Raw genomic sequence first — 21,155 nt, forward strand, 5'->3', positions numbered from 1 at the left:
ACATAAGAAGACAGCCCACAGAATGGGGGAATATATCTGCAAATCCTATACCTGAAAGGAGACTTATATCCAAAGTGTATGAAAACCGTTACAACTAAATAATAAAAAAGACAACCCAATTTAAAAATGGGCAAAGGGCCTGAATAGTCATTTCTCCAAAGAAGAGGTCTATATGACCAATAGCCACATAAAAATATGCTTAGCAACCTTCCGTTCTTTAAAGAAATGCAAATCAAAAAGATTCAATTCACACCCACTAGGATGACTATAAAGAAAAAGAAGGAGAAGAAGAGGGAGAGATACTAGAAGAAGAAGGAGAAGAAAGAAGGAGGAAGAGGAAGAGAAGGGGGAGGAGAAAAGGGAGAAGGTGCAGGAGAAAGAAAACAAGGATTGCCAAGGATATGAAGAAATTGGAACACAGAGTTAGTATGACCCAGAAATTTTGCTTCTAGATATAAACCCAACAGAAATGAAAACATATTTCTGTACAAAAGCTTGTGCATGGATGTTTATTCATAATAGCAAAAAGGTATAAAAACCCAAATGTCTACCAATGGATGAATGAACAAATAAAAAGTGGTATGTCCACACAACGGAAGATTATTCGGTGATGGAAAGGAATAAAATACTGACACATGCTACAACATGGATCAGTTGTGAGAATATGACACTAAGTGAAAGAAGTCAGACACAAGGGTCACAAATTAAATGATTTAATTTATATGAAATGTCCAAAATAATGACATCTATAGAGACAGGAAGTAATTTAGTAGTTTTTTTTAGTGCTGTGGGAGACTTGGAGTAGGGAACGATTGCTAATTGATACAGACTTCTTTTTGAGGTGATGAAATGTCCTTACACGAGTAGGGTGATGGTTGCACAACTCTGTGACTATGCTAAAAACCATCAAACATTTTAAAACAGTGAATTTTATTACATCAATAAAACTTAAAAATATTATATGAAGAATGATTTCTTATAGTATTAGTAATATAGGTATATTTCATAATTTCATAATTTAATTAATTGCATATTTTAGCTTTCATTTCTCAGTTTTTTGAATAGCACTGAAATGAATACTTATTCACACAAATATTGTACAAATGTATAGTCATTTATCAAATTTCATTCCTTGATATAAATTTACTGGACAAAAGTATATAGACATTTTTTAGGCTTTGGATTAATTCCACCAAATTGTACTCCGGAAAGCCTTGCTTGGTATAATTACTGGACATAGGATTTCTGAAAAAAAAATTCTATGTATTTTAAAATATTTTTGTTAAGCAGTCCTCAAAAATGTTGCACCAGTTCACAGTCCCATTCAGTGTATGCTAATGCCTATTTCTCCACTCACTTAATGCTTGGTTTTACAAAATGCTTTTATTTTATCTGTAATTATATGTTATGTGTCATATTTACACATATTGTGCGTACAATGCATTTAAAATCTTGTATAGTTTTACTTGACTTTTCTTGATGAAATGTTAGAAACACACACAAAGAAAAAAGATTTTATTTGAATATAATTGGCACACAATGTTACATTAGTTTGACAAGTGTATACATTATGCCATGTTCATCATGAGTGTAGCTCCCACCTGTCCCCATACACCACTATTACAATATCATTACCTGCTATTCCTTATGCTGTGCCTTTTACTCCTGAGACTTATTCATTCCGTAAGTGCAGGTTTGTATTTCCTATTCCCCTTCATCCATTTGGCTGAACTCCCCCTGGCAACCATCAGTTTGTTCTCTATATTTATAAGTCTGAATCTGCTTTTGGCTTGTTTATTCCTTTTTTTTTTTTTTTTTAGATTCCTCTTATGAGTGGAATCATATGGTATTTGTCTTCCTCAGTCTGACTTATTTCACTTAGTGTAATCCCCTTTAGATCCATCCATGTTGTCTCAAATGGTATAATCTCATCCTTTTTAATGGCTGTGCAATATTTCATTGCACACATATGTGTGTATGTGTGTGTGTGCCATATATAATCTATATATAGATTACTGCATATATATTACTATATATATGTATGTATACTATTTTATATACATTCATATACACTATTTTATATATAATATATACATTAATATACACTATTTTTATACACTGATTTATACCATTATACAGTATACATTATAGTTTATATACACTAATATACACTATTATACATAATAGTGTATATAGATATATATAAAAATTTTCCTTATTTTTTTATTGAAGGACACATAGGTTGCTTCCATATTTGGCTACTGTAAATAATGCTGCAATAAACAGGGCTACATATATCTTTTTGAATTAGTGTTTTCATTTTGGAGGTAAATACCCAATAGTGGAATTATTAGATTATTTGGGACTTCTATTTTTAATTTTTTGAGGCACCACCACAATGTATGAGGGTTCCCTTTTCTCCACATCCTTGCCAATATTTAAATCATATGCCAACAAATTGGACAACTTAGAAGAAATGGATAAATTCCTAGAAACATACAATATTCTAAAACTAAACAAAGAAGAAATAGAAAATTTGAAGATCATTTAATGTAATGTAATTGAATTGGTAATCAAAAGCTACCAAAAGATGAGGGGGTAGGGTAACTGAGTGATGGGCATTATGGAGGGCACATGATAAGATGGGCACTGGGTGTTATTTTATATTGGCAAATTGAAGTTAAATAAATAAACAAACAAACAGCAAAAACTACCAAAAAACAAAAATCCAGCATGAATTCTACTAAAAATTTATTTATTTATTTATTTATTTATTTATTTATTTATATTTGATTTATTTATTTGAGAGAGAGAGAGTGAGAGAGAGAGAGCATGAATGGGGAAGAAAGGGAGAAGTAGGCTCTCCTTGAGGAGGGAGCCTGATGCAGGGCTTGATCCCAGGACCCTGGGATCATGATCTGAGCCAAAGGTAGATACTTAACTGACTGAGCCACCTAGGTGCTGTGAATTCTACCAAAAATTTAAAGAAGAGTTAACATCTATCCTCCTCAAACTATTCCAAACAATGGAAAAGGTAGAAATGCTTCCAAATACATCCTATGGGGCCAGCATTACCCTGATTCCAAAATCAGACAAAGAAACCACAAAAGGAGAAAACTACAGGTGAATATCCTTGAATAACACAGATACAAACCCCTCTAACAAAGTGTTAGCAAACTGCATGCAATAATACATTAAAAAGATATTTCACCATGATCAAGTGCGATTTATTTCAGGGATATAAGGATGGTTCAATATTTACAAGTCAATCAACATAACACACACACATCAACCAAATAAAGGATAAAAACCATATGATCATCTCAATAGTTGCAGAAAAAGCATTTGACAAAATTCAACACTTATTCATGATAAAAACTCTCAACAAAGTTGGTTTAGAGGTAATATACCTGAACATTACAAAGGCCATATATGAGCTAATCTCATACTCAGTGAAAAACTGAGAGGTTTACCTCTAAGATCAGGAAAAAGACAAGGATGTCTCCTCTTACCACTTCTATTCTATAGTATTCTAGTACTGGAAGTCCTAGCCATAGCAATCAGATAAGAAAAATAAATGAGGCATCCAAATCGGTAAAGAAGTTAAAATGCCACTATTTACACAGCAAAATCAATCTTGAGAAATAAACCATACACAAAAAATGATTATTTTGCTTTTAATTAAACTAAATTAATTAATTAATTTGAGTAAGAGTATAGTTTTTCTAATTTTGTGTCTTCCTACCAAGAAATATGGTTTATCTTTCCATTTATTGAAATCTTTTAAAATACAATTTATTTAAGCTCAAAAATTTTTGGTCACATTTCATTTATCTTTACAATTTTACTTGAGTGTTGAGTATCATGGTTAGTGATTGCTTTTTTATTTTATTTTATTTTATTTTATTTTTTAAAGGTTTTATTTTTATTTATTCATGATAGACACAGAGAGAGAGAGAGAGAGAGAGAGAGAGAGAGAGAGAGAGGCAGAGACACAGGCAGAGGGAGAAGCAGGCTCCGTGCAGGGAGCCCGATGTGGGACTCGATCCCAGGACCCTGGGATCACGCCCCGGGCTGAAGGCAGCCCCAAAACCGCTGAGCCACTGGGGCTGCCCTACATCCAGAAACTTAGTTGGAATGGGGTCTAGGGGGGAAATGTGTCTTTTAGTTTTCTGGCATCTGCTTTATCAGAAGCTACCTTGAGAGAAATTTAGCTAGAGGTTGAGTACTGAGCCACATTATCTACTTCAGTTTACTGGTTTGGATACTCAACTTGGAACAAGTTCCTTCTTTCCAACCTTAACCTCCCAGATGACACCAATAGAACAGCAAAATATATCCTGCAATAATGCAACTTTCAATATGCCAGTGACAATGCTTTTAACTTCTCTTTACAAAAGGAGGTCTAAAACCCTGGTAGTCACCACATCCACAAGGTGGTAATATTCATTTCTCATGTGCTTTAACTTATGGACTCAATTACAAAGTAAACTAACACCAATGTGCTTTATGTTAAATGACAGGAGAAATGAGGAAAATAAAATTGCTCAGCAAAAATTTTATAAATATAAGCACACAGGAAGACAATACAAGCATTATAAGTATCATGAGGTCATAATTATTATTTATGGAGGCATGTTTTGGATTTCCTGAATACTTTACTTTTTTACCATGGTATTACCACATAGCTACACTCATAATTATTTATTTATTATTTACGGAACTTCCTTTCAAAGCCCTCCCTCAGGTCTCTTTCTTCTTGAGCAATGTTATCAAATGGGCTGGGATTTTTACCTGGTGGAGTGACCCAAACCATCATATCTGAGGTTTCTGAGCTTTTACTGATCCTGCATGCTATTCCATTAAGTTGTTTTTTGTTTATGTTTTAAAGATTTATCTATTTAAGAGAACGAGAGAGCACACAAGTAGCGGTAGGGGCAGAGGGACCAGTAGACTCCTTGCTGAGCAGGGAGCCCAACACAAAGCTAGCTCGATCCCAGGACCCTGAGATCATAACCCAAGCCAAAGTCAGACACTTAACTGATGAGCCACCCAGGTGCCCCTCCATTAAGTTTTATAGTTGGACATGGCAGTGCCCAGCCAGATGTGTCCCAGAGGATTTCCTGGGTCATAGATATGTTTTTCCCTGCCCTGAATGACAGCTACAATTCTATTTCCCCTTTGTAATAAGGATCGCTCACCCCAGCACACACAATAATCCCCTTTCTGTCCATTGGTCCAGTGGCATGGATATCTCAAAATTGAAAAGCAACAGTCTCAACTTTCAGTTCAAAGAACCATTGATGCATTCCTGGTGGAAGCTTTCATCTCTTGAGCACCAAGTTCTCTAAATCATCAGGAACAAAGTCACAGAAATGAGAAACAAAAATATTATTAGTGGGTCAATGAATGCACTGATACAGAGTGTCATTAGGACATCCAACCCATAGTGCCCGTTCCAGTGTGTTCCAACCAAGAGAGAGAAAGGACTATCCCTCCTTTGCTCACTGAATGCATAGATAGATCATCCTGTAGGGAAACATTCTATCTTAGCAAGGTATCCACTTACAGTTTTCAACAGTCTATTCTATCTTTACAAAAGGCCCATTGTTTCTGAGTGCATGCTAAAAATAGTGAATCTCTTGTGAGTCAGCTCACTTTCTCTCCTATTTCTTCTCTATTATGAATTTCATGGACTGTCAGTAGTTGTGCTATGTGGTAATACCATGGTGAAAAAGTAAAGTACTCAGGAAATCCAAAACATGCTGCCTTACAAAATAGGCAGTAAAGGCAAATCCGTACCTATGATAAGCCAGTATTCTCAGGAGTCAGTACACTCACCTCCTCTTCCCGGTAGGAGGACTCCATGTAGCTGCTCTGTCCCAACTGCTCGCTGGGCCCTCCTGGCAGTGGTGCTATAGGTTACTGAATGCCTATAACCAGCAACAGAAATTTGTGTTTTCCCTTGTGGACAAGGATGATGTAAGAAGCTCTGCCACTATGTGTCCACCTTCTAAAGCTAACAAAATCATTGCTGCCTTCAAATGCAACTAATTCAGGAAATCAGTCACATATCTTCATTTCCTCAGGGTTTCCTGCACTGGTGACCATACACTGTATAGACCATCACAGTAGAGCATGGAGAATGGAACGGCACTGCGGGGAGTTAAAGCCAAAGAGATTTACTGGATGATGTTAAGTGGCTCACAAATCTGTTGGAAGGCCGAAAGAAATGAATGCACCTGTCTCTCAACATTCAGGAAGACATTATCCATCTTAGGGTACCTACTAATGCTATTGCCAAAAACACAAATATCTCTGTTATGAACTTGCCTGTAGTAGAATTGAGGCAACTGCCACATTTTTGCCTTTGAATCTAACCTAGTGCCATTCAGTTGTTGAAGCCTAAATTATCTCCAGAATTTAAGCCACAAAAGAGTCTGGGAAATTTTTTTAGCTTTCTAGATACAGTAGAGGAGTTTAAAATGGATACAGGATGCGAATTGATCCTATTGATAGCCCCTTCCTACACAGTCACTCCTCTTTTCCATTGGTTGGTTTAATCATGACTGATTAAATTGATTAATTCATTCATTCTGTAACACTTGCCAGCATCCAACATTTCACTTATTTTACTCTAATTTTTTTTTTTAATTTCTTTGATGGCAGGGCCTTTGTTTCAGTTTATATCACCAGAGCATGTCATGCTCATGGTAGGATATCAACTAATACTAGGTCTTATTGAATTCTTACTAGTTCTAAGTAGACACTGTCAAGCACTTCTACTTAACTCTAGTTTTTAAATTTTTTTACAATTTATTTGAGAGAGAGAGAGAGAGTGTGTGTGTGTGTGTGTGTGTGTGTGTGAGTGCAGGAAAGGGGAGGGGCAGAGGGAGATGGAGAGCGAATGTCTAACAGATTCCCCACTGATCATGGAACCCCATGTGGGGCTCGATCTCATGACCCTGAGATCATGACCTGAGCTGAAATCAAGCATCAGATGCTTAACTGACTGAGCCACCCAGGCACCCCTAACTCTAGTTTTCAAAAAGAACAAAAGTAGACATTTCCTAATGGAGGCTTTCTTTCATTGCAGATTCTCCTGACAATCTTATTTTGGGCTTTCATTTATTCACATATTCTTGAAAGAAGGGAGATAAATTCAGCTGGAAGTCTGCCCATGAACAGTTTTTCCTTTTGGATCCCCATGTTATATTCTTGGTTTTTCTCAGATTTCTGCTTTGAGCTGTTCAGCTGGGAGGACCAATATATGTTCATTAGCAATGTAGAACCTCACTTCCTGGAAGAAGAGAAGGTCAGGCTCAAATACAGAACTTTCTAGTAGAAGGAGTAGTTCTTTATGCAATTTCTTCTCTGTCTGACTAAGCTACTACACCAAGATCAAGTGCTCTGATCTTTCTGCCCCACCTGCAGACCAGGTGTATTGTGAAGCTGCCCTTGTGCTCCTCCCGGCATGGCTGCCTCTTGGTCATGACAGAGCCCTGCCTGGGGTTGACAGATAAAGCACAGAAGGCCCAGTTAATTTTAACTTCAGACAACAAATATATTTTTTATATTTTTAGTTTCAGTATGCACCAAAGTGCATATGACAATGCAATTGCAGTAAAAAAAAAAAAATAAATAAAATAAAATAAATAAAAAAACTTCATTAGCCACCTGAGATACAAATGTTTCTGGGCATCTCATATTTGTATTTGCTGCATCTGCCAAACCCAGTCATACTCTACCCAGTGCAATTCCCCACATGTTATTGAGAAGCCAAGATAGCTGGTGGCGTTGTTGACATTCTGGGAGGACATATAGAACTGCATCTGAGGGCGTCGGCCTGAGTCCGATTGCCACAGTGTACCTCTTGGTTCCTTCGCTTATTTTTTGAACTTGGGTAAGTTACTTAAGCTTTCCGTGCTTTACTCACCTGTGAAATTGCTCCGTTAAGCATACCTACTTCAAGGGTCCATAAGAGCGTTAAGTGTGATAATTCATGTTAATCATTTAGAGAAGTATCTGGCATGTAATAAATTCTCTACAAATATTAGTATGGTTATTATTTCCACTGGGAAAACAAGGAAATGCAGGAGAATCCCCTAAACAACTCCTTGGAAAGGCTCATCTGCAACAGAAAGGTGATCCCAAATTGAAACTCCCCGTCTTCCCCACAGATTTTCCTTGCCTTCAGTGTCCATGTTTCCAATTAAAAAGGTGTCAGGGCTCAGCCAGCCTATCCTCTGATTGCTTCCCGAGTCTGAACCGCTTTCTCCAGAGAGGAATTGTGAACTAGCCTTTGGTGCCTTGTCATTTCATGTGCACTAAATCTAGCAGAAATACTTTGCTATTTCTGACAATGGAAATCATAACCCTTCTCTGGTCCTTTAACTGATGCAGATTAGTGTCTATTTTTATATTTCTTTGGTCAGTTCAGGAGATGGGTAACAGGATGGCAATTAGACCTCTGGACTCAAGTCATCAGCTTTCTCAGGATTCCAAGGCATAAGCAAAATCATCATTTTGTTCTAATCACTTGACTGTACTGATACTTAATAACTGGTATGATATACTTAAAATTCAGAGAGACAGTAGTGGAGAAAAGATCTTTCAACATGAGCTTCATTGACTGGCCCACTTCTGCGTTGTTTAGGAATTTTAGCTCAAACCTCCTCACTAGTTCTCTATATGTCAATATATGAAAGTCCCTGTTTTTGCAGTTAATGTAATACAGATCTAATCCTTATGCAATGATTCTAGCTCAGGCTTCTTTCCAGTCCTCTGGAGTTATTTATATGCAATTTTCAAACAGAGATGATCTTTCCTATATGCACTAATAATATTTACATTTTTAAATGGAACACAGACTCAAAGTTGAGGTAAAAGGTTATGAGGTCAAAGAAACATAGAGATTAGATCTTTAACCATGGCAGACTGTAACATTGAAAATAGCGATATCATATTTTTGCAAATTTCATGCTCTCATTGGAGACATAGATGCCTAATAGAAGGAGGATTTCTTTTTAAAAAGAACAACTATGTTCATTATTAGCTATTAAGTTAGCCCATACGATGATTGGTGGCTATTAGGATAAAAATATATCTGAACAATTCCAAACAATGATGTCTAAAATACTGCATGAAGACGGGTGGAAATAATGGAATACTATTTCAAACAATCAGTGAGAGTAAAGCAAATATAAAGTCCTAATTAATGGAGCTGGTCTTTCAAGGAGTGAGGTCGTGATTTGCAGGGGAGCTGAACACTGAAAGATCATTTTGGAGGTGCTGTGTACAACCATTGATGAATTTAAACATTTTTATAAAGCATCAAGGGATGAATATAGAATCAAGGCAAAGTAGGAATGCAAAATGCAGGCAAACTGAAAAATGTCTCCCCTTTTCCCTGGTTCTACAGACTCATCCTCCCAGAAAATGAGTTGGATGAGAGAGGAGTCTGAAGACCTTCCAATGACTTGCACAGATCTTGTTGCCTTTTTTTTTTTTTTAAAGATTTTTAAAATTTATTTGAGAGACAGACCATGCACGAGTGGAGGGGTGGGGAAGGACACAGCGGGAGGGATAGAAAGAGGGAAAGAATGCCAAGCACACTGTGCTGAGCATGGAGCCCGATATGGGGCTGGATCTCAGAACCCTGAGATCATGATCCAAGCTAAAACCAAGAGTCGGCCACTCAACGTACTGAGCCACCCAGGCACCCCTTTTATTTCCCCTTTTATATGAGAATAAGGTTCTTGGTGTCGTGACTGGAAGCTTGTGCTTTCCGCTGTATGAAGTTAGATCTTTTGTCAAGGTGATGAATAGCTCTTTCAGTGTCTGATGGAAAGTTTCCTATAGTGTATCTCAAGTGGTAGAGGTTTTTGCCATGGACAGTGAGCATTTTGAGATATAACGTTCCTTTCTTTTACACATCAGCCCCAGTTGCTGAATCTCATGCCTTGTTATCCGATAATAAAATGTATCTATAACTTACCCTTAGAAAAGTGACAGCTACCACATTCAGCTTCTAAATTTGGGGGATATTGGTTTACCGATATATGTGTACATCAGAGGTCAGCAAGCCTTTTTCCTTAAAAGGCCAGACAATAAAGATTTTAGGATTTACGTGTCTTATCATCTCTGTTGCTACTCCTCAGTTCTGGCATTGCGGGGGACACAGCGGAGATGATGCATAAACTAAGGGGCATGCCTGGGTTCTAATGAAACTGCATTTACAAAAACAGCTAACAAGCCGAAGGCAGACAGTCAACTGCTGAGCCACCCAGACTCCCCTAAACTACAACTTCTAGTTAAACTTTTATAAATGAATTCTGCAGAACCAAAAGAGATGTTTTATAAATGTTTGCTTTCTGACACCGTATCTATTTTATTTCAAGGAACTCATGTCTGTGTCTTATTTTTACTAAATTTACATGAATAAATAATACAAAGGAAAAGGCAAAAATATTTTTCTTTAATAGAAGGTGTGACCTAAGATGAATATAGTAGTTCATCCTGAAACCAGCCCTAATACAAAAAAGAAAACAGTGACACCTGGGTGGCTCAGTGGTTGAACGGCTCAGCTTAGGTCATGATCCTGGGGCCTCGGGATCAAGTCTGACATTGGGGTCCCCGCAGGGAGCCTGCTTCTCCCTCTGCCTATGTCTCTGCCTCTCTCTGTGTATCTCTCATGAATAAATAAATAAAATCCTAAAAAAAAAAAAAAGAAAAAGAAAACAAAAGTTAAGAATTAGAACTGCTTTGATCAGATACCATCCAATACAGCCTAAGCATTAAAGCATTCAGAAGTTTGGGCAGAAGAATAATGAAGAATATATAACTTTCCAAAATGAGGATAGTCCAATCCCATAATCTGACAGATGAATAAATTCCATTCGCAACCCTCAATAGAAGTACTGTACGTTAAAGAACAAAAGAGGCAGCTTCAGGCTGTTTTTCGTAATTTTTCTAATTCATTGTTTTAATGGAATAGTGAGTTTTGTGGGACTGGAAGAAAAAAAAAAGAGATGAAGAAGAAGCCCTCTCTCTTGAGCTCTGCATTTGCAAATAGTACCTGCCACCTGAATAAAGTGCAGTACTTTGAATGATGGTGATATTGTCAATGATGCATTTTAAATCAATGTAACTCTAAAAGCAGGCAAGAGCTTTTCTTCACTTCACATTACTGTATTTGCCGCCCTTCCTGGCTTTTTCCAAGGTATTAAATAATAAAAGAACTTACCCTAGAAAAAAGTGACAATGAACGAAGAAATCCTGAATCTCTGTTTTAACAAAAATAATAATTACTAGTATCCTGTGATAACTCTAACAAACATTTGACAAGAAATGGTAGTTCTCCTGTCGAAGATGAATACGCGTTCTGATTTACACCTGTAAGTGATATTTCTGAAGTTGCAACAGTCCATAAAGGGAGAGAAGTGGGGCAAGGTGGTGCCAAGTGCTACTTCTTTTACAGATATATGGCCCCTCCCAGTTTCCAAAGCAGCTCCCCATTTGCGAGAAATGTATAGTTCTGAATTTGGAGAAATATATTCTAGAAGACCATTTTTATACCACAAACAATGAGCTGAATCCGATATAGGAGAGAAAAAGTTAACTGAGTTATCTAGTGGCATCTTTTCTCAGGAAATAGGCAGATAAAAGCCTCTGGACACAGAGACGAAGACATGTGACTTCTAAGCCACATGAGTTACGATATAGAGAAAGAGTAGAAGAAGACAGATGGAGCACCCCGACGTCAGGAAAGGGCGTATCGGCAAGAAGAGTGGGAGCTTGAATTGTGTGAAGTTCAGGAAGAAGAGCAGTGTGATTGATGGTGAGAGGAGCACACAAGTGCTGCTGTGTGTACTGCAGCCATACGTCCTTGCCCTTGGACCTCTAGTCTTGCATCAGCTGTGCAATGTCATTGTCAAATCTAGGCTCCGCGTTCTAGGCATTAAAAGAGACCAGAAAGCACTACTTTTCCTGGATTCACTCACTCCTCTGCTATAAACAAAGAGAAATAAGGGAGCTCCTTTTTGGGGAGCTCAGCGTGCTTTCTGATGAACCAGAAACCACAACGGGATTTTGATACTCAATTTTCGCCCTAGGTTAAGTCAGGGAGTGCCGCGTCTCAAAATGAGAATAAAATAAGAGAACTCATTAAAAAGACATGTTATAACCAGGAGCATTTAGTCTTAGTTCGGTAAGACTTTGCAAGAAGGTGATAATAAATAACTCTTCCAGTGTCTCGAGAAAATGTATTAGGATTTCTACCCAGGAGAGCATCACGTAAGTGAACCCTATGACCCTCTGTGCACAGAACTTAGCAGTCAATCTCTTTGTTTGTTCATTTTTGCTGCCCAAACTGGAGCGTTTGTTTCTTGATCAGGGATGCTATCTTGACAACTGCAACGGCAGATGCTTTGCAGATATTAGAGACTCACATTTGTTGAGGTATCAGTTGATAGATTTGGAAATTTTATTTAGCTGCACCCACAACAGGAAGACAACTGCTTAACAATGAAAAAAAAAAAAAACTTGACAGGAACTAAGATGTATTCTCTCTCTATACGACACAAGGTTCTTAGCTGTAGGTGAAGGAAATCAACTCTAGCTGATTTAAGAGAAAAAAATATTGAGAAGATGGCTCTCAAGATCTCTAGGCTGATCAGAGACATAGGTGGGGAGGTCACATAGCCAAGGGCAAAGGGCAAAACTGAAATCATCTTGCAAAACCTGTCCATGAAGACATGGTTGTCATCACCGCCTGGCATGGACAAGTCCAGCTTTCACCACTCGCACTCCCAAGGCTGAACTGGGTACTGCTGCTGGTAATGCTGCCCAGAGGCCTCTGGGAGGTGGAGATGTCCTCTGCCGGCTCCCCTGCCCTCATCCATGTGCTTCCTCATGGTCCGTGCTCTTTCGTGTCACTGGCTCCTGTGACCACCTAGGGCAGTGTGTGGCTTGTGCTCCCATGCCTGACCTGCCAGGGGAAATGGGGACTGGAGTATCTGGCAACCTGAGTTTCATAATGTAGAGCTCACGGTACCTAACAAGGAGGAGGATGTCCTAGCATGGAAAGAGGAGCGAGAGGTGGTACAGTCAAAAAGAAGACAAATGTCTACTGTACCTACAGATGCAAAAGTCCAGTGGTGGAGCAGTTCTAGGTTGATGATTTATTAGCCCGGTGCTGTCAGTAAGAACCTAGATTCTTTCTATCTCTTCCTTCTGCAGTCCTCAGTAAATTGGTTTTTGGTCTTCCCTTTTTTTTTTTTTTAATTGTCTTTCTGCATCTGCCCATGTGTGTCCTAAAGCAGCTGCAGAATTTCTAAATTATCCCATATTCCAGGCCCAGAGGACATCGCCAGGAAGAAAACTGTCTAGGATTAAAGGCATGAAGTTTTCTAGATAATGGGTAGCTGTGGCATCAAGAAAGACATTTGATATACTTGAAAGATACTCACTTAAAAGTGTCCGCTCTGGGAGTGAGCAAGATGTAAAGTCTCTGAGGATAAAATTGTGCTTTTGACTACCACTTGAACCCCAGGGGAACAATGACAATAAGCCTGTAGAAACCCCTAGGACTACTTATTGATATGAAGAAATTCTTGAAAATGGTTCTGACCAAAAGGAAGATGGAGAAAGGGATCAATACTTTTAGTATCTATTATTGCTACCTACACAGCTACCCCACAGGGCATGCATCCTGTCAAAACAATCAAACCCACTACTAACATACCAATATTATAATTTCATCCTTTTGAGTCTTACTATTCGATTAAAGCATAAAGGTACTGTCTCAATTAAAACCCTTTCAGGTATAAGTGAAAAAAAAGCTTAACCTAACTGGCTTAAGCCAAAGGAAAACTTACTAGATCACACAATGAAAATGTCTGTAGGAGAACTGACTGTAGGCACGGCTTGTGGCGGGGGCTTGAATGATACCATCAGGACCCAGTTTCTTTCTCTCTACTACTGTGCTGACTCCAGCGTCCGGAAAGCACCTCTCTGGTGGTGACACATGGCACAGCAGTTCCAGGTTTTACATCCTCACACCTTCAAAGCCAGTAAAAGAGAAAAACAAATGTATTTGTTTCCAGATATCCCAACAAAATCTCACTGGCTGTGAGTAGTTTGCATACCCATCCCTGAACCTCTCGTTGGCCCAAGTAACAGGTCTGCTCCGACGAGTCACATAGCTCCCCCTGGGGCCTGGAGGGTAATCAACCCAACACGAGAGGCCCAGAATCTGAGAGGGTGAGAGAGTATCTCTCAGGAGGAAGTTTGGTCAAGGTTTCCCCAAGAAAGGGAATGAATTCAGCTGGAGATAAAAATAATCAGAGTCCCCTAACACTTTATCAAAAATTATCTGATCCCTAGCCAAAGGCAAAGATTAGAAAGAAGGTAGATATTTAAGAGAGAAAGAAACCTGGAAGGGAAGACGTAGATACTGACAGAGATGGGGAAGACCAAGGTACCTGCAGGTTCTCAACTCCCAGAAATAAGCTATTGTTTTCAGGCTAGATATGATGTTCTTTTTCTTTAAATCTAACAGTCAGAAGAGTCCTGGAATTTGGGGAATTTATTATTTACATTTGTTAGCATTCGGTACCATTTATGAAGCGCTTACTGCGTGCTGGTGTCCATGCTAAATGTTTCACGAGGTTTAACGATCAGGAGGGCGGGCTCTGAAATGAGACTATTTGTAGTTGAGTACTCACTCGGCAATTTACTAGCTTATGGCTTTGGTAGATAATTGTAAACCATCTATGGTTATTTCCTTATCCGTAAGGTGGGAAGAAAAAGAGGATGTAACTCATAGCGTTGGTGCAAGAATTAAGTAATTTAAAGTATTTAGAACACTCCTTGTCATAGAGTAATTGCTGAGTAAGTAAGAATTCTAAGTATTAAGTGTTGTTGTTAAATATTAGTTTCCTGAGCCTCCCGAGCTATGAGGTAGGTACTATTATTATGCACAAGTAAACCGGAGAGAAATAGCCTAGCAGAGGTAGCAAACTGAGTTGAGCTGGGATCTGAATCCAGATCTCGCCAGTCCATACCCTGTGCCGTAAAACAAATTAAACAGCTTTTAGGATAAGGAGGTCTTCTGCCAAAATTCAGGACTCCCCCGACACAGTGAGAAGAAAGGGGGAAACACACTGTGGGGCTCTCTACCATCTGCCCTTCAGTTTATTTCATGCTTCACGCTCTTCAGAAGCCATACAGACCATTGTACATTAAATAATCTAGATTCTATTCTGGAAAGTAATTAGTTGCATGCAGGTAAGAAACAATCCACGTTCTCATTTCGAATTCAAATTTGGTCATAGCCTGAAAATAATAGTAACTTGAAATTCCACTCGAAAATGTAATAGATCAATCAACCAGGTAGCCTGCATACCATTAAAGACTTAATTTGCTGGGACCAGGAGTCCACCTTTTTCAGTTAAAATAAGACTAATGCTTAGCATATCAATATTTAAGCTGAATCTATTTTTATTAATTAGGACTTGAAGGTTGTCAGAAACTCACTGCAAATCGTCAATTACCTTGTACCTGGGATGTCCCTTATAAGAGTATCACATTACACAGCCATAAAAAATTCAGAAATAAAGTAGAATGTGCAGGAAAATCCTCATTTAAAATTGAAAGAATGAAAATTAACCCTTATTCTTTAAGAGGCCTGTATGTCTTTCTAGGTTTTGAAAGTATTAAAGAATACTGTAGATAACCAGGCCTTTTTTTGTCCTACCTAATCCAATTGAATCTACTTTAAATAGCCATAATTGGTGATTTTTCAGATCAAAGGTCCTCTTCAGATCAATAAGCAGAGCTTGTCTATATTGATTACTAGCCATGCCTATGAAAATATCATTCGTTACATCGGAAATGTAGTGGAATGAAGAGGCTAACACCAAATTGGAAGGAAATCAATGAGTTTCATGTAGATAAAAATAAGCATGTTACCTGAGAAGAGAACATCAATTTTTTATGGCCCCTGGACCAAACAGCAAAGGAAGAAATTATCTAGTAAGTCAGTCCTGCAAATGCTCAGAACGTCTTCTTATTCATAGTGGAACTTCCTCTAACCCAGAAGAATTTCATCAAAGAGAAAAGAAAGGAAAAGGGTTGAGAATTCTTAATTTCTATTGATTGCTATAAAAAAAAGTCCCTACATTTTGTTTTTTTAAAGTCCAAGCCCCACATTCTCTACATATGGATGAAAAACAATCAAAATATTTGATTCTTCTGTAGAACTTAGCCTCATGTAGCAATTTCATATCCTGACAGCTATGGCTTCTGCTGCCTTAAAGTACTATGGTAGACTAAGAGAATTATTTATTTGAAAAAACTTCAACTAAGAAATCCTCTGAACAAAATGCTACCTTAAAAAAAATGAAGATTGTTGCCAGATTTTATTTTCCCTCCAACAGGCTTATTGCCATCAATAGGTTACACCATCTCCAGGTACCCATTCTGAACCTTACAGCTCCTTCCCACTAGAGAGAGGGATCGGACCTTGTGTCCAGAACATCTAAGTTCTGGACACAGCCCATCTAAGTGGGCTGCAGTCTTCATCCTTCCTTCTAGTGCAAGACAAGTGGTGGCTGGACCTCCTGACCTGGTCCCCCGTCCCTAGAAGCCAGGATTATAAATACATCTCTGCTGCTGTCAATGCCCAGAAAGTTTTGGCCAAGTCAGAGTTGGCATGAGGGGCCTAGCCAAGGTTCACTGTCAGTGTTACAATTATACAATCAAAACCAGTAGGTTAGGTTGGCTTAGCCAGGCAACCAGAGGTAGAAAATGCATTTTCAGCTGTGTATGCCTAGGCAGAGGCTACTCACAAAAGAAAAGGTAATCAGATTTCGTCGAAATGAGATAAAATAGACAATCAGGGATAGAAAAAGAACATAGTGATGTTGGTCTGCCTGAAGCTGGAACCCAGGAAGAAGTGAATAAAGGTTAAAGATCAAACTTAGGACAAAGGCTAAGACAGTTCCCAATGGGCTAACTATTCTAACAGTGGCTTTTTGGCTAATGTCATCCTGAGCAAAATGGTTGAGGAATTCCTTTAGCGGCCCCTTGAACTGTCCTCTCGAATTTGTTTGTCCTGATCTTACAGAGGTCTCTGATGTGTGTATTCTTTAATCTGGGAGTTTTATGTCACTGTGGCCAGAGGGCATTCCACTTCCTCTACATGCCAGGAACTTCCCTCGGGGCTAATTTTTTTAACTCTGAAATTGGCCCTTGAGGTATAGTTCTAGAACGTGCGACATTTGTACCATGTAGAAACCCTCCAGAGTAATCCCAAAATTGGAGTTATCAGCTCCCAACACTGGAATAAAAAGATGAAGTGGGATGCATACAGGCAGTGTTTGGTTTCTAGGATAGAAATGTGGGAGCCTGTGGGCCACCGCCGTAAATACCTAGACAGGGACCATGATGCTCACCTGTACCTTTTGCTGTCATGTTTACCAGGCTTCTTAAAAACTCCTATTCAAATGGAAGTTTCCTGAGGCTCTTGAGACCAGGCTCTGGGGGAAATCCAACAAATTCAAAAGGTTGGGAAAGTTCACATCACAATTTAAAATTAATGCAGAAAAGTTCAAGTTCAAAGTAGGCTGACATCAAAGAGTCTTGGCAACCCATGATCAGCTGGTGAGGCATGCTGTGTGATTTCTAGGCAAGAGCAAGAAGTTTCAACATTTGGCGAGGGAGCAAATCTCAAAACAATGAAGCCCGTGCAAAGTTACATGAAGGATTTTAAAGCTGGGGTCCAGACCCAGAATTTAGGGAACTGGCAAGGGCCTGAGGCCCAGCTGAAGAAACTGCAGCTCCAGCAGACAATTGGAATAGACTCAAAGCCAGAAACTATGTCAGGAGGTCCAGCCACCACTCGTCGTGGATTAGAATGAAGGATGCAGCCTGAGGCCCACTTCAGTGTTTTGGACACAAGTTCAAATCCCTCTCACTGGTGGGAAAGAGCTATAAGATTCAGCGCGGGTACCTGGCAGAGAATGGGTGCCGCGTGAGCTTTCAGACAGCGGAGGACTAGAGATATACCATGATAGTCACAGACTGCTCAGCAGCGTCTGCGATGAGCAGGGTTGCATGGGATTTGTGTTTTCTTTGTTTGTGCCTGTGTTTCTTAAAATACATGCAGTGACCATTTATTACTATTCTAATAAGAAAACCTCCTTTCAAAGTATTTATGTTTTGAACACAGTATCTGTATTACACTAAGTGAATGAGGATTAAGAGGTCAATTAACAAAAAAAAAAGGTCAATTAGTTATTCAGCATGTAAACTGCATACTTACTCCCTTTTATGCATTTTTTCTTCCATGCATATAGACCAATTTGACTAGAGAAACATCTTAGAATAAACTCTTGTAAACAATCTGTGTATAATGACAGACTTAACTGACCAAATGTTGGTTTAAATTTATTCACTGAATCAACAAATATGAATATGTGTACAAATACTGTTGTTCCATAGGGAGCTAAAGAAATATTCACAACACAAGAATTATTAGGAGGTGCCGGGGTGGCACAGTCGGTTAAGTGTCCAGCTCATGGTCTCAACTAAGGTCTTGATCTCAGGGTCATGAGTTCAAGCCCTGTATTGAAAAATAATAATAATAAAGATGGTCAATTTGGGGGCATCTGGGTGGCTCAGTCAATTGAGTGTCCAACTTTTGATTTGGACTTAGGTCATGATCTCAGGATTATAAGATGGAGCCCTGTGTTGGACTCTGCACTCAGTGGGGAGTCTGCTTGAGATTCTCTCTCTCCATCTCCTCTGTCCCTCCAAAATAAATAAATAAAAATTTTTAAAAAGAATTATTAAAAAATTGTCTAGAACTGAATTTGTATTTTCCTTGGGGGAAAAACAGTAAGTAACTGTGTAAGATTATATGACTTGATTGCAGTTATCAATAGCTGTGCTGTTAAATTATATTAAGAAAACCCACAACACTTATAGAAATTCCAATAGGTTACCTTTAGCAGCAAGAATTGTAACAGTAAAACTGATGATATAAAGAGTCTCCTAATTAATGATGTTTCCAACTTTTTCATGCAATTAGCTAACTTGAATCTTTAGTCACTTAGATGTTGCTTTGGTAAGCCCTTAAGAAATTATAAAATGATAAAATACGATGTCACCTGCTTGAAAACTCTAAAATCATAGTGAATAATTAAGTAAGATTTGAAGTCTGGACAGTTTGGGTTATCAACCTCTGATATTTCAGCCACTTCCTAATTTATATTTTCAAAGTGTTATTTGTCCCTACATGTCAACTATTGACCTAAAAATTTATTGACCAAAGTTCATTGCACCCCTTGACCATCTTCTGGCTGTGTTATCATTCACAGCTATACTTTTTGATTAAATATTCAAAGTAGTGTTTTTTTCTGGTTATTTCATTCCAATTTCACCTCTGTGATTCAAGTATCTTTAATTCTATTGATAAAGTAGTAGGCTACCATTTAATCCTTTAAAAATTAACTCTACTGTAGATAGAGTGGGGAAACGTGCTAAAATTGTTGATGGGAACATTTATTGGGAAAAGCCTTTATTAAGAAGGCATTATGGCTATTTCTATCAAAGTTTTAAACGTTCTTACCTTGTGACTCAAGATTTCCACCTTTAAGAGTTTCAGTCACAGGTATACACACTTACCTGCAAAACAACATATGTAAAAGATTATTGTCCCTTATTTCTAGTAGCAATATCATTTTTAAAAACATTTATTTATTTCTTTTTTTTTGGGGGGGGGGTTATGAGCAGGGGTAAGGGCAGAGGGAGAGAGAGAATCTCAAGCAGACCCCCAACTAAGTGCCGAGCCCAACGCCTAGCTAGATTTCACAACTCTGAGATCATGACCCAAGTCAAAACTGAGAGTTGGAGGCTTAACCAACTGAGCCACCCAGGCGCCCCAAAAGCAATATCATTTGTAAGAGCAGGATTTTAGAAACAACTTGGGGTACTTGGTAAGCTCAGTGGCTGAAGCAACTGGCTGGATTTCAGCTCAGGTCATGATACCAGGGTCCTGGGACTGAGCCCTGGGTCAGGCTCACCGACTAGCTAGGAGTCAGTCTGCTTTCTCTCCCTCTCCCTCTGCTCCTCCCCTCGCTTGCACTCTCTCTTCTCTCTCTCAGAAATAAACAAATCTCAAAAAATGAGAAGATTTTAGGAATAACCTATTAAATGGAGTTATTTCCAAAATATAAGATTGAGTAAAAAAGGTATAGACTAATATGCACAAACTATGACAATTATTATTTAAAAAAACAAAATAATATACATAATATACATACATATTGATTCATATATGCATAAAATAGCTGAACCTTGATAACTTTGGCTGCTTTCAGGACAGGGAGCTAGATAAAAGGCAAATGGGATAAGAGGGAGACTTTTCACCATGTCTTTAATACCTTTTGAATATTGTTAAGTTCAGGCATTCTCAGCTTTTGGGGTATACTTTCCAGGGACAGTTCATACAAGAAATTAAGAAGTGCTGTATTGTAAACAATTGCAAATTAATATAAAAATTATATTCCTGGAAAATTTTGTTTAAAAACTTTAAAACTTTCTCTAGTGATGACCAGGAGTCTGAGGTCAAGATGTATATGTATGAAGAACTGAAAAAAAAAAAATTGTTATGAGATTAGAGTGGAATATAGCAATATTCACAATTGCTGCATTATTTTACAATATTTTAACTATACATAAGCAATTATTTTAAATACTGTACATAGACATTTGACTATCTCACCTGCATCCATAAATACTCAAAGTTATAGGGAAAAAAAGCTTTACGTGGATTTCTCATTGAAAAAGTATGGAATTGCCTTATTGCATGAACACCTTATATTTGGCATCACAAAGTATTTTAAATTTTCCCAAATAAATTTATTTTCAACATTTGCCAAAACCGAAGGTGAGATTCCTTTTACTTTGTGCTTTTCTAACCATATACCTTTTTCATGTTTTGTTTAGTGAGGCTTTCAGATTCAGACAACTTTTATTCCCCAGCACTGTATTTTGTAACTGCACGGATAGCATGAAAACAGGTAAAACTGCCTTTGAGTCACGTTATTTTAGATGCTTTGCAACCCAAGGAGTAGATATAATCCAAAACT

The sequence above is a fragment of the Canis lupus genome, chromosome 18, assembly GCF_048164855.1.
Source record: "Canis lupus baileyi chromosome 18, mCanLup2.hap1, whole genome shotgun sequence".
Taxonomy (NCBI): Eukaryota; Metazoa; Chordata; class Mammalia; order Carnivora; family Canidae; genus Canis; species Canis lupus.